This window comes from Camellia sinensis, chromosome 9 (genome assembly GCF_055761805.1).
Source record: "Camellia sinensis isolate YWXY chromosome 9, ASM5576180v1, whole genome shotgun sequence".
NCBI classification, from domain to species: domain Eukaryota; kingdom Viridiplantae; phylum Streptophyta; class Magnoliopsida; order Ericales; family Theaceae; genus Camellia; species Camellia sinensis.
Window position 1 is genome coordinate 32,397,237 of NC_138969.1, and position 13,696 is coordinate 32,410,932.

The following is a 13,696-nucleotide window of genomic DNA, read 5'->3' on the forward strand; positions in this document are numbered from 1 at the left end:
ATTCGATAAATGTTATTAAAAATGATACACTTTTAATAACATGGGCAAACAGAGCATTCCAAGGAATGCTATTGCTTACTTTTGATAGCATTCATCGAATGCTATAAAATGTGGTTTTTGTAGTAGTGGAAAACAGGTGTTTTGGATTATTTTGAACAGGAAAATTATTAAAATCAAAATGTGTAGTGAATATTTAGTAACAGGTGGTGTTTTTGTCGCTGTTAATATATTTGGCGACAACATATTGTTTTTGTCGCTAAAAGTTAGTGGTTATTCCAGGAACTTTTAGCAACCAAAACTTACACATCGCTAAAAACGTGATTTTTAGCGACTAAATTAATTTTGTCGTTAAATAGTACTTTCGGTGACGCATTTATTTGTTGCTAAAACTACATAGCCTATCCAAATTTTAACCTTTTAGTAACAAATTGTAATTTTATAGTGACAAAATATATGATTTTTGGCGACTAATTTTGCTTGTCGCTAAATGTCTACATACGGTGACAATTTCTGATTTTGTCGCCAATACTTTTAGTGACAGGACTTTGGCAACCAATTGTATACTTTGTTGCCGATTCTTTTGGTGACGAAATTTGTACTTTTGGCGACGAAATTTGTGGGTCGCCAAATATGATTTTTGTTGTAGTGGCAAATGCTGACACATTAGTGATAAGGTCCTTGAAGAAATAAGTATTGCATTTGTGAGGTATCCGGATCCTTTCACTTGAGAGTTGTGCCTTTATCTCTTTATATTCATTTTCAATTGCAAGGCATATCTTGTTCTTCACTCGAGAAGATTATCAGTTGAAACTTGTAAATATTTCTTGAGTTTTCCATGTGCACCTTCAGCCCTTGAAGAAACCCGATTTCCAAAATGAGCAAACTTTTTAGTCCATGCATTCACAAACCGTTCTTTAAATGGAAACCACGTCTTTTGAATATAACATAAAACTTTTTTCTTCTCTTTATGCAATAGCTCAAAAAACTTCCAAGCTTCCTCATATGTCGCTTCATCTTGAGAGTTTATAACTTGTCTTCAAGTACACAAAAATGTGCTCCATTCTTCTCGAGCTTCAAAGTAAGACTTGCAATTTGCCAAAATATTTTTCTCAGTGTGCCACACACATAAAAATTCTTAGTTGTTGGAAAGACAACTTGTATAGCATTCATTAATGCCAATTCCCTATCAGATACAATGACAGAAGGATGACCAATGGGACCCAATATCTTACTAAACATTTTTAAAGCCCAAACATAATCTTCTTCTCCCTCTTTATCCAAAAAAGCAAAACAAGAGTAAAATGAAGTGTTGAAACTTGAAACACTAATTATGTCAAGAAGTGGCATCTTGTATTTGTTAGTCTTATAAGTGCAATCCATCACAAAAACATTTGAGTAACTCCTTGTCAACATGATTGAAGAAGGGTGTGCAAAACATAGATGTGTCAAATGACCATCTTGATTATGTGTAACATTAAAAGTAAAATCACCTCGACGAAGTTCTTCAAACAATGCTTGTATCATGGTTCACCCTGCACAGAGTTGTCCAATCTGATTTGATTAAGGGTGTAATAGTTGGTCCAAATGATCTTATTATTACCCACTTACAGTTCGCTGATGACACAATATTGTTTTGTGAGGCAAAAAGGTAGGGGGTGCTTAATATCAAAAGAATATTAAGGTGCTTTGAAATATTGTCTGGGTTGAAGATTAACTATCATAAGAGTGTGGTGTGTGGAATTGGAATAAATAAAGAGTTCACTAAAGATTTTGTTACCATCTTAAACTGTCTGCATCACAGTTTACCATTGAAATATTTGGGGATGCCACTAGGTGCTAATCCAAGGAGAAGAAGGACTTGGCAACCTGTTATTGACAATTTCAAATCGAAGTTAGCTTCTTGGAAAAGAAGGCTTTTATCTTTTGCTGGTAGGTTGACAATGATCAAGTATGTGCTATCATCATTACCAGTCTTCTACTTAGCTTTGTTTAAAATGCCTGAAGGGATTGCAAAGGAGATTGATAAAATACAGTCTAGATTCCTCTGGGGGGTGATGAACTTAGAAGGAAAATCCATTTGGTCTAATGGGGGGAAATCACTCAAAGAAAATGTAATGGGGACCTAGGCATTAGAAATGTGAGAATCATGAATGACTGTCTTCTTTTGAAATGGTGGTGGAGATTTGGGTGTGAAAATGGCTCTGTAGACACCCCATTTTTGACCGACCTTAAGACTCAAACGTCACCGATTGAGCGCTTGGTGATATTGCATATTGCGCTCGTTCAGAAGTTTCAAAGTCCTGGCTGCAAGCCTTGCCTCCGAACTTCCGGGCTCTTTCGTGCTTTGCCTCGGTTTGCGAACCAGGTCCTGTTTTCTCTTCCTGAAGGGAGGGAGAGGTCTCGTAGATCATCTCTCAGTGGCCGTAGGCTACATTTTGTGGTCGTAGGTCATTTTTCCCGTTTGGAGCCCGGTTTCCGGTTTTTTAGAGCCGACGGCAGTGTGCCTCGGTTCGGGACCACCTAACCACCTCCGTTTGCTCCGGTTTTTGGTATACACCTTATTTACTCCCTTTGGGGGACACTGGGGTCCGAGAGACCAACTTCGTAGTCAAACGCCACCTCCGGTGCTTAACAGCCCATTTTCGGGGCCTCGGGTCGCGCGTTTCGGTCCCCGAACCTCCGTTTTGCATCCGTTTTGGTTTATTTTTGGTGGAGACCTTATTTTCATAGTTAGGAAGCTTGTAGGATAGTGGGAGGCCAGCAATTGTTCAAAAAAACCAATTTTATTTCTTCATCGCTCTCCGACGCCCGTTTTCCTCACTTGAAAGCCAATGTTGACCACCCTGGAGCCACTTTCTTGAACCCTAAACCCCATATTTGTGTTGTACACACCAGGGAGGCCACCAATATTTGGTGGCCGACCAGTAATTGTTCCTGACCCTTTTGACCCCCTCTAAGAAATGGTCTTTTCTCTCTCCTGGTTCACTTTTTCTGGGTTTCAACCACATAGTTGTGTTGTGCACACATGGGAGGCCACCTTTTTGAGGTGGCCGACCAGTAATTTTGCTCGACCCCTTTGACCCTTGGTTGGTCGGCCATAGGAGGTGGCCGGCCGACCACCTGAACCCCCAAAACCTGGCCGGCCATGACCCCCACTCCCTGCTCCTTCCAACTGTGACCTCTTTTTCCCCCCAGATCCTGTATCCGGGGGGGTGCCCTTTTGGGGGGAAATTTGAATTCATTTCCCCCCCTTTTTTCCTCCCCTCCTTTGCCTATATAACCAGCCCCTCAGCTGCATTTTCAAGGGTTAGAAAAATCCATTGGAGCTCTTGCATTGAAGTCTCTCTTTCTCTCTATTCCAACCTTCAAAACCACCTTGCTCCTACACCATTTCTACATCAACCCATAGCATAAGGCCTCCATCCTCCACTCCAGCAATTTGAAGCTGATTTCCAGAGGTTGAGAGCTCACAAACCTGGTCCAAAGGCTGTTGAAGTTTGGTTCTACAAGGGTGAGTCCCATTTTCCCTCTTTTGTGCCTTATCTTGCATTGTATCTAAGCCTTACTTGTAAGCATTTTTGGGCATCGGCCTAAACTAGAAATAGTCTTATTTTGAGCAAATATTCATGTTTGATTAAGGGTTTTTCTCAGTTTGAGGCCATCTTCAGTCCCTTTCCCTTTTATCTCTCTTTTGGCCCTTTTCTTGCATAATATGTTAGCCCTGTTTGTAAGCATTTTTGGGCTTCGATCCAAACTGGAAAGTGCCTTATTTTGATCCCCTTCTCATGTTTGATTAAGGGTATTCCTCTGTTTGAGGCCTCCTTCTATCACTTGCCTCTTTAACTCTCTTTTAGGCCTTATTTTTGTATAGTATTTTAGGCCTGTTTCTGAGTTGTTTTGGACTTTTCCATAAACTATAAAATATCTTGTTTTGAGCCCCTCTTCAACATTGTTGAAGGTCTCTCCTCTATTTGAGGCCTCCTGCTATCACTTGCTTCTTTATCTCTCTTTTAGGCCAATTTTTGCATAGTATTTTAGGCCTATTTGTGAGCTGTTTTGGATCTTTCCATAAACTGTAAAATAACTTGTTTTGAGCCCCTATTCAACATTGTTGAAGGGTTGTCCTCTGTTTGAGAACAGAAGTTGCCACTCGTCTCTTTACCCCTCTTTTAGGCCTTTTCTTCCATGATAGTTTGGCCTTATTTTTGATTATTTTCGTGGCTTGATGTAAACTGTAAAGTGCTTTTTTTTGAGCCCCTCTCCAACTTTGTTGAAGGGATCTTTGTCATTTGGGGCCAGCTGCTGTCCCCTTGTGTTTAATCTCTCTTTTAGGGCCATTTTTGCATGATAGATTAGCCCTATTTGCATTCATTTTTGAGGCTTGTTATAAACTGAAAATATGCATGTTTTGGGACTGTCTTGCATCTGTCTTCATGCTTCATGATCAAATAATGCATGCTTTGTATAGCTGTAAGTCATTCCATGTGCCTAGTTTCGAATTTCGGGGTTCATTCCATGCATCGGGTGCCATGTTTCCATGTTTCGGGGCTGTTTTATAGCATATTTCAGGGCTGAAATTCGCATGTTTGCATACCATATTCCATGCCTTGCCATGACTTGTTAGAGTTGCATGTTATGCTAAGGTTCGGTCCTCGGTTTGCGTGCATGCGTGCGCGTACTTCGAGAGTCTCATTTTCATCTCATGGCTACTGATGTGAGTGTGGCTGAGGTCCACTCATGTTGGTGTAAGTCCATTGTGCATTGTGTATGCCATTTCATTTCATAGCATTGTGTATGTTAAGTCGTATGTTAGCGCATTGTGTATGCAATGTCACCTCGTACATCGTGTATGCCATTTCATAGCATTGTGTATGCTAGGTTGCATGTTAGAATGACATTCATGCATGTCATGCATATTGCATTGTGTTTGGGATAAGAGTTAGCCCGAGCACAGGAAACGGGGACGTTTCGTACTTCGAGTGACGGAACGTGTCTTAATTCCCAGTCACCGACACTCCGGATTATCCATGATGAAGTTTAGGTCTTGTTGTGTTTATATGTGCATTCATTTCATATCGAGTCGTGCAATTCGACTCCTCGGCCATCATGCATACATATGTGAAAATACTTTGCCATGCCCCTTTGTTGCTCTCTGTTGCAGCAAATCAGAAATCAGCAGCCTTCCGGAGCTTGGCACGTATTCCGAGAATAATTGTAAACAGAGGCAAACCGGAGCATCACGAGGGATTCTCCACACAAGGCAACCCGAGCATGCATCATTCATCATCCGGAGCAGATTTGAGGCAGTCCCTGGCTTGCATGCCAATTTATTGCTTTCCCAATTTAATTTGTTAATTAATTAGGGTTTTGTACATATTTGGACTGTAATTATTTATTTGGGACTGTATATTATTTATTCGGACCCTCCGAGTGAGGGCACAACTGTAATAAGTGTGCGTGTGTGTGATGTATGTCTTCCAACCCCACGTCTTTCTCCCTTTTATTTATCCGCTTATGATGGTTAGATTAGGACATGTTTCAATTAGCATACAGTATGATAGCATGTTTGCATTCATTTCATCTGTCTTGCATGCACCGGGCTCGGCGCATCATACTAACTGTATTGTATTTTCAAATCCAAGTTGAATACATGTTAGCTGTAGCATTTCATATGCCATGTCTAGAATAGCCGAGCCTGCTATAGTTGCACTTTTGCATGTGTTGCATTAGGCATTTTTGTATAATTAGGATCATGCATGGATTTCTAATTAGCTTCTATTTTGGCTTGGAGTACTCGGTAAGTTTTATGCTTTAACATCCTTGCATGCGTGTGAGTGACTGCCATGATAGCATGCTTACCATGAGGCTAATTGCTTATGTGATATATCTGCCTGAATGCTTGTGGGTGAAGGTTGGGTTATTTAGATTGGAACAATTCATCAATTGTGAGTTTTAAGCCCACTAGATAATGGCAAAATCATGTTTTCTAAGCCCACCCGAGGGTGGCAAAATCTGCATTTTAAGCCTACTTGCGAGTAGCAAACCACTTTCAAATAAACAAACATGAAATGTTTTGTTCCAATTCAGGTGATCCAGTCTATACTTGTATGCTGTGCGCATCACATAGTAAATCTAGGCTAATAACCGGAATAAGAACGCATAATGTTTTCAAAAACTAGATATCATGGTTAGTAGAGGCCAATCTTTGATCGGGCGAGCGGGGGTGCTCACAAAGTGACCTTCCCCAATCGTACCCAAGTTCCCGAGCCGAGGCAACTTTGGTGATGACGGACACGTGGCCTTAGGCAAACGAGTCAGGGTTTCCTAAATTTTCCCAAAATAAAATATTTAGGTGGCGACTCTGTATCTGGCAAAGCAGTCCATGTTTGGCACTTCTTTCAAAATCTGTTTTCTCAAAACAATTTGCCGGATTTGGACTCTTTGGTTCAGATTTAGAACCGTGACAATTTAAGAGTCCGAACTGTAGTGACCCCAAATGAACAGAATAGGACTCATTCTCCCGGGGCGTTCGGGGACGTCTACAGTTTCTGGCGACTCTGCTGGGGATTTATAGAACTTGACTCGAACTCATGATATCTTGTTTTGACTACACTTGTGTGTTTCTTTGCATTGCATGTGCATTGGTGTGCCTAGGATACCGTGTTTGCCATCTGCTATATCTGAACGGTTTGCCGGAGGCTTGTCTTGTCAAGGCATGACCATAAGGCTGACCGGTTATGGGCTCTGCCAGTATGGGAACACAAATCCCGGTTTTATCGGGGTGCCCTTTTTGACCATTCGACCTAGTGCATATTCGGAATCCATAGTGACCATTCCAAGCTAGGACATGTTGCTTACCCGATTTAGGTTGTTTGAAACCGCTGCGTGCGTAGTGAAACCCTAGCTCCTGACAAAATAGGACAGGAAAACCTTACCCCAACATAGGGGTGTTTTGGCTCTCAATTATCTGTTATGTGCTGTCAGAGTGTGTCTCTACAGGGGTTGCATGTAACAGTTTGCAAGTCTGGGTATCAGGCCTGCGGGCATCAGTATTTGGGAATCAGTTTTACCTGAGGGTATCAGTTCACCGGCAGAATTTTGGGCAGAATTCAGTAGAGAGCACACTCATTCAACTATGCTCATATCTGTTCAGGTGAAATCAGGCTGAGATGCTGCATGTTTTCTCTTTTGCTAGGGTAGTCTTGGAACCATAGCTTCAGAAGGCTCTGATATCCTCTGAGGTTCATCGGACTTGTGCTGATAGACTTTGTCAGGTCAGAGATTCAGTTCAAGGGCAAATCAGTGTTCCTCCGCCAGAGACAGGGTAAAAGGGGCCAGTTAGGCACAGATCACCGGTTCAGCAGTTACCAGATCAGTGGCCCTTATCCACCCCACCAGTGAATAGTCAGGCTGAGGCCTCAGTTTTTATCAGTTTTTAGTCACCTCACCAGTCAGTCAGCCGGAACAACAGAACATGGCAGGGATGGAGGAAATGATGCGTCAACTCCAAGAAAGTATGAAACTCATGCAGCAAGATGCTGCCTGCCAGATGGAATTTACCAAACAGCAGGCTGTAATCATGGCCCAGCAGGCTGAGCTAATCACCAGGTTGCAACAGCAAAACGGAGCATCTGCTTCGCATCAGGCTCCTCCCCCACCAGGAGCTCCAGCACCTGGGGAGACACCAAACGTCCAGGAAGGTATGGACATTCCGATGGGACCGGCTCCGCCCCCAATCCTACCCCAATTATCCAAAACACCCACCAACCTGCCGGATTCTCCTTTTGAGTCCGAGGTGGACCCTACAGCATTAAAGGTGAGCAAGCTTGAAAAGCTGTTCAAGAAATCTCAGGGTGTCAAGTCCATCTCGGACATCGAGGACGGGTATGCCGACGCAGTTGTGACGCTGCCGGACAGATTTAAGATGCCACACATCGATTGATTTGATGGATCTGGCGATCCCATAGTGCACCTCCGGTTGTTTTCGGACATACTAAGGCCGATGGGCCTCACCAGGCTGCAGAAACTTTCATTATTCGGCTGGACCCTGTCGGGTGTGGCCGCTATCTGGTATGCAAAATTAGAAGACGATGTCAAACGGAACTGGGATGAGATGGCCGAGGCCTTCGTTGCGCAGTACTCCTATAACACGCAAATCGAGGTCACAACCCGTGATCTTGAGACAACAAGGCAAGAGCCTAAGGAGAGTTTTTCTGATTTCATAGCCCGCTGGAGGGCCAAGGCCTCGATGATGACCCTTAGGCCCACTGACAAAGATCAAATTCGGATGATTGTGCGCAATCTCTAGCCCAAGCTTATACAGAAAATGATTGTTCTCCCCGTCCCTACCTTTTTAGACTTACATGAGATGGGAGTACAGATCGAGGACGCTATGAAGCAGGGCCCTCTTGACCAGGAGAAAGAGCAGCCCATGAGGGCATTTTCTCGCAGTTCAAATGCGACCACCAGTGGTGATGCAGCTGCAAGATCTTCTGAAGTGGGCATGGTTACCACCTCCACATCAAAAATAGCTACCCCATTCACCGGTGCGTCTAGAAGTAGCTCACAAGAAACCAAATATCCACCTCGAGTCAAGAGGGTTTTCACCCCACTTTATATGCCTTTGTTAAAGGCTCTAGAGGTCTTAATCTGGAAAGGACATCTGAAACCATTGGAACAACGGCCCTTACCCGATCCTATCCCTGCAAAGCATGATCAGACTAAATACTGTGCCTACCATCAACAAACCGGTCATGATACCGACAGTTGCTTTCGTCTGCGCCATGATGTACAAGATCTGTTTGACAACGGGGTCATTGCCGCACCAGGTCCTGCAAAGTCTATCGGCACTTGATCAGTGAACTTGCGGGGGATAATGTGATTATGTGATCGGGGAATGAACCAACTGCGGCTGGCACTCAGTTTACTTCAGATGTGGCGTGTGACACGCACTATTTTGAGCATTTGTGAATACTGGTTTTTGTTGCTTCTGACTTGGTTGTTGAGTCAGTTCTGTGGTTTTATTTTGAGTCTGTCTCTTTGTTCTAAGTCGGTCTTTTGATTAAGGATCTGCCTTGTTATATCGAGTCAGTCCTGTTTTGTTAGAGTCGGGTGATTCCGGGGGTGTTTCTTCGGATATCACTATTTTGTTTTGTGTTTGTCCTTTTATTTTCTTTTGAGTCTGTTTCTGCCAGGGAGCCAGTTCTGCCAACAGATTTGAATAAAACAGCAGTGATTTTCACACTCTTGTGTTTGCTTCTGCCTTGCGCCAGTTGTGCCAGAAGGTTTGAATGAAACGGCAGTGCATTCCACCTGCTCTCTTGTGCCTTGAAATTATTGCATTGACCTAAGTTTTTCAAAACTTCTTTTGAACACTACGGTGAAAACAAAGAGGAAGGAATTTCTCGGGATTTGCAAAACTTTGATCAAATTGAGAGAAAGAGAGGCGTGCTAAGCCTTTAATGACTGAAATCATGCTTGTCGACGTGAATACTGAGAAGGACCCTGGCTTGATTCAGACTGGTTCCACACTATCTTCAGTGCGAGCGATTTGTCACTTCTTTAAAAACTTTCAAAAACAAAATGTTTTGCGCGATCTTACGAAGACCTGTGTGGAATCGCTCTTGAGATTGTGCAGCTTAGGATCGCTCTCAGCCTCAAGACTTAAGTCCTTGCTTTAAAACCTTGAACCACAATTCGAAGTGTTCAACGATCGACCATCAAGGGAGGCCTGTGTGGCCAGATTGGAAGCAGCCCTCGAGCAAGAGGCACCAAAGTCAGATCAAGAAGATCAAATCTCATCAGAAGAAGCTTGTAAAGCTAAAATAGAAGCACCCCTCTAACTAGGGGCAAAAATGTCTGATGTGCTCGAAGAGCTGAAGATGGGTCCTTCAGCGAATCAATACAGCAGTCATTTTCCTAGACTTAGATGACTTTAGGATCTCAAAACCATTTGGCATGGACTTGTCACATTTTTACCCTTTGAGAGGCTCGCTGGGCCGAAAACCCGGAAGGGCAACCCAGGCAAAAGTTAGAGCAAAAAAAAAAAAAAAAGAAAAGAAAAAAAAAAGGAAAAGATACAAAAAAGGAGAAAGATAAAAGAAAAGAAAAGATAAAAAAAATGAAGAAAAGAAAAGAAAAAGAATTGAAAAGGAAAAGAAAGAACAAAGCTCGCAAGGTCGAAAACCCGCAACGGGCGCCTTGGCAAAAGTTAGAGCCCAAAAAAGTGAAGGTTAAATACCCGAGTGTACCTTACCCCGAACTACGTAAGGCTTGATTCCTGTCTTTGGGATACGTAGGCAACTTAATTCTGAAGTCCAGCCGTAAAACACTTCAAATCCGACTGTGTCCATGTGATGGTTCTGGTCATCTTTGTCTTCTCTGTATCCGAGAATTCGGTTGTGATCATCACCCTGAGGGTTGATTGCAATGCGTTGCAGTGCCATTCAGACAAGAGGCAACTTTCCGTTGCCATACCACGCGCTGTGGCGTTATTCAAACAAGGGGCAACTTTCCGTTGCCATTCAATGCGCCGTGGCGCCGTTCAAACAAGGGACAACTTTCCGTTGCCATGCAACTCTCTTCAAGTAAGGGGCAATTTTCCTTCGAATCTGAGGTTGTGCATCTCGAGAGTGGGTTCTATGCTCATTGAGCAGTGGCCGTTTGCAAAAACAGTTTTTGAAAATTTTTACTAAGGTTGACTGAGTTTCTCTCGAAAACTATTCCATTTTTCCAAAACTGGACCTTTTTCTTGAACCCAAAAAAGGAAAATTTTCAGTGCTCATAACCTAACTTGCATGATTTCAAATCAGAAAATCAAACAAGCATGTTAATCTAACTCTTATGTCGGTCAAAATTGTTTTAGTCGAAAACCAAAAGAAAAAAATTGGTCAAAATGATGAACTAGGGGCATAGTTGAGTCAGGCTTCCTGTCTTTTCCCCGTTGCCAATGCCTTTGCCAGAAAGGGCACCATACTTGCCAAGAAAGGCACTTTCCCTGCTAGAAAGGGCACAGCTGAAACTGTCAACAAAGGACTGAGAGCTCTCTCATCCTCCAAGCAACGAGGTATCAAGCCAAATGCGAAGCACGAACCGGAATGGGACAAGATATTCCACTCCCTTATTTGGACAGATCTGATCACGTCCAAACTCCCCAGCAGAACATCGTCAACCGATGTCAGTTGCAGATTTGCTACACACCCAATTGTAGCGCAGCCCTTCTGTGGAAGAAACTCACTGTTATGAACAAGAAGAAGAATCTAGCAGAATGCTATGGGCAAGAGCCCACACCTTTTTGTTTATCCATTAACCACCCAGGGGAGGGACAAAAAATGATAGATTGAAGAATAGAGAGATGTGAGCTGAGAGAAAAAGTGAGAAAATGGCTTTTTCAGAAAAACAGAGCCTGAGGGCCGAGTGATGTGAGAATCATGAATTAGAAAAGGTGGGAAATAATACCCGGAGAAACTGGCTCCTCGTGCACTGAGAGGTCTCTCGTCTTTGTATCACGTCTGTGTGTCGTGTCTTTTGTTTTGTTCGTCTCGATTCTTGCTTTGAGTCGTTCCGAGCGTGTCTCGATGTGTTTAGGTTGTTTACCTTTGTTTCCCTTTGTTGAGTTGTGATGCGCTGTGTCCAGTCGTAGACTCAATACCCAGTTGAGAATTCATTTTCAATTTCGATTTCAAAATAAAATCGTTTTGTGCTCAGAGTGCTGTGTCATTCTCCACATTTGTGCAAAATAGTATTTGTTCCTTCATAAAATCGCAGGGTTCAACCAGGTCATGTCAGAATAGTAAAACTAGGACCTATTTGAAGCTATATGGGTTCCAGACTACAAAGCAAAAGAAAAGAGGAAATGTCGGGTATCTGAGTTTGTTTCAACTTCAGTAAGTTCCAAGACTACATTCCGTGTGTGCCTCTTCAGGTCTTGCCATTGCTCTGAAATATGAGTGTGCCTCTACCTCAAGCACAAGATCAAGTCTGCTTCAAGCCAAAATGGCAATCAGAAATGCTCTCCTCGAGTACCGTTTCATGCCAGGGACATCTCGGCTGTGTTTGCAATGAGTTCCTAGGAGACCAACTGCGATGGTGGAAACTAGAGTTCGAATGGCTGATGCCTAGAACATAAAGGTTCGGGATTTCCGGGACTAAAGTCTGGTTTAAATACCCAGGGGCGTGTCCTCGGCTTAAAATCTGTATGGAAGCCCCATAGGTTGAGATAGCGTGTATGCACCTCAATTCTGGATACTGAACCAACCTAGTCTGTCACCCCGTTGGAGAATAGGGAAAGTTGTGAATATGATCAGGAAGAAAGGCAGCGTCCAAAGTGTTCTACATGAAGAACCCTTGTCAGTATTTCAGAGCCTTTGTACTGTAAGTTGAAGGTAAGTGTTCGAAGAGCACAGGGGAAGATCCCCATCGGAATAGAACGGTTCACCGCCACTCACCTCATGAGGTGCTTTCTAAAGCGTTGTTTTGTCCATTTATTACTTTCCTTAAGCATCATGCATTGTACCTATCAAGTTTCTTTCTCATTCATGCACGATATTGTATGTACGGTTCATTCAAAGAAGTTCCGTTTAAGATCATTTATTAGTGTATCAATCACACTTCATTCACTTAGTGTATCTATCACACACATCCTCATTTTGTGTATCTATCATGCACATATTCACGTCGTTTACTTTAGTGTATCCATCACACTTCATTACCTTTAGTGTATCCATCACACTTCATCTATCATACTTTGTTCACTTAGTGCATCTATCACACTTTGTGTTCATTTTCAGTATATCAATCATACTCTGTTCACATAGTGCATCTATCACACTTTGTGTTCATTTTCAGTATATCAATCATACTTTGTTCACATAGTGCATCTATCACACTTTGTGTTCATTTTCAGTATATCTATCATACTCTGTTCACATAGTGCATCTATCACACTTTGTGTTCATTTTCAGTATATCAATCATACTCTATTCACATAGTGCATCTATCACACTCTGTGTTCATTTTCAGTATATCTGTCATACTCTGTTCACTAAGTGCATCTATCACACTCCGTGTTCATATTTAGTATATCTATCATACTCTGTTCACATAGTGTATCTATCACACTTTGTGTTCATTTTCAGTAGATCAATCATACTCTGTTCACATAGTGCATCTATCACACTTTGTGTTCATTTTCAGTATATCTATCATACTCTGTTCACATAGTGCATCTATCACACTTTGTGTTCATTTTCAGTATATCAATCATACTCTATTCACATAGTGCATCTATCACACTCTGTGTTCATTTTCAGTATATCTGTCATACTCTGTTCACTAAGTGCATCTATCACACTCCGTGTTCACATTTAGTATATCTATCATACTCTGTTCACATAGTGTATCTATCACACTTTGTGTTCATTTTCAGTATATCAATCATACTCTGTTCACATAGTGCATCTATCACACTTTGTGTTCATTTTCAGTATATCTATCATACTCTGTTCACATAGTGCATCTATCACACTTTGTGTTCATTTTCAGTATATCAATCATACTCTGTTTACATAGTGCATCTATCACACTTTGTGTTCATTTTCAGTATATCTATCATACTTTGTTCACTAAGTGCATCTATCACACTCCGTGTTCACATTTAGTATATCAATCATACTTTGCTTCACATAGTGCATCTATC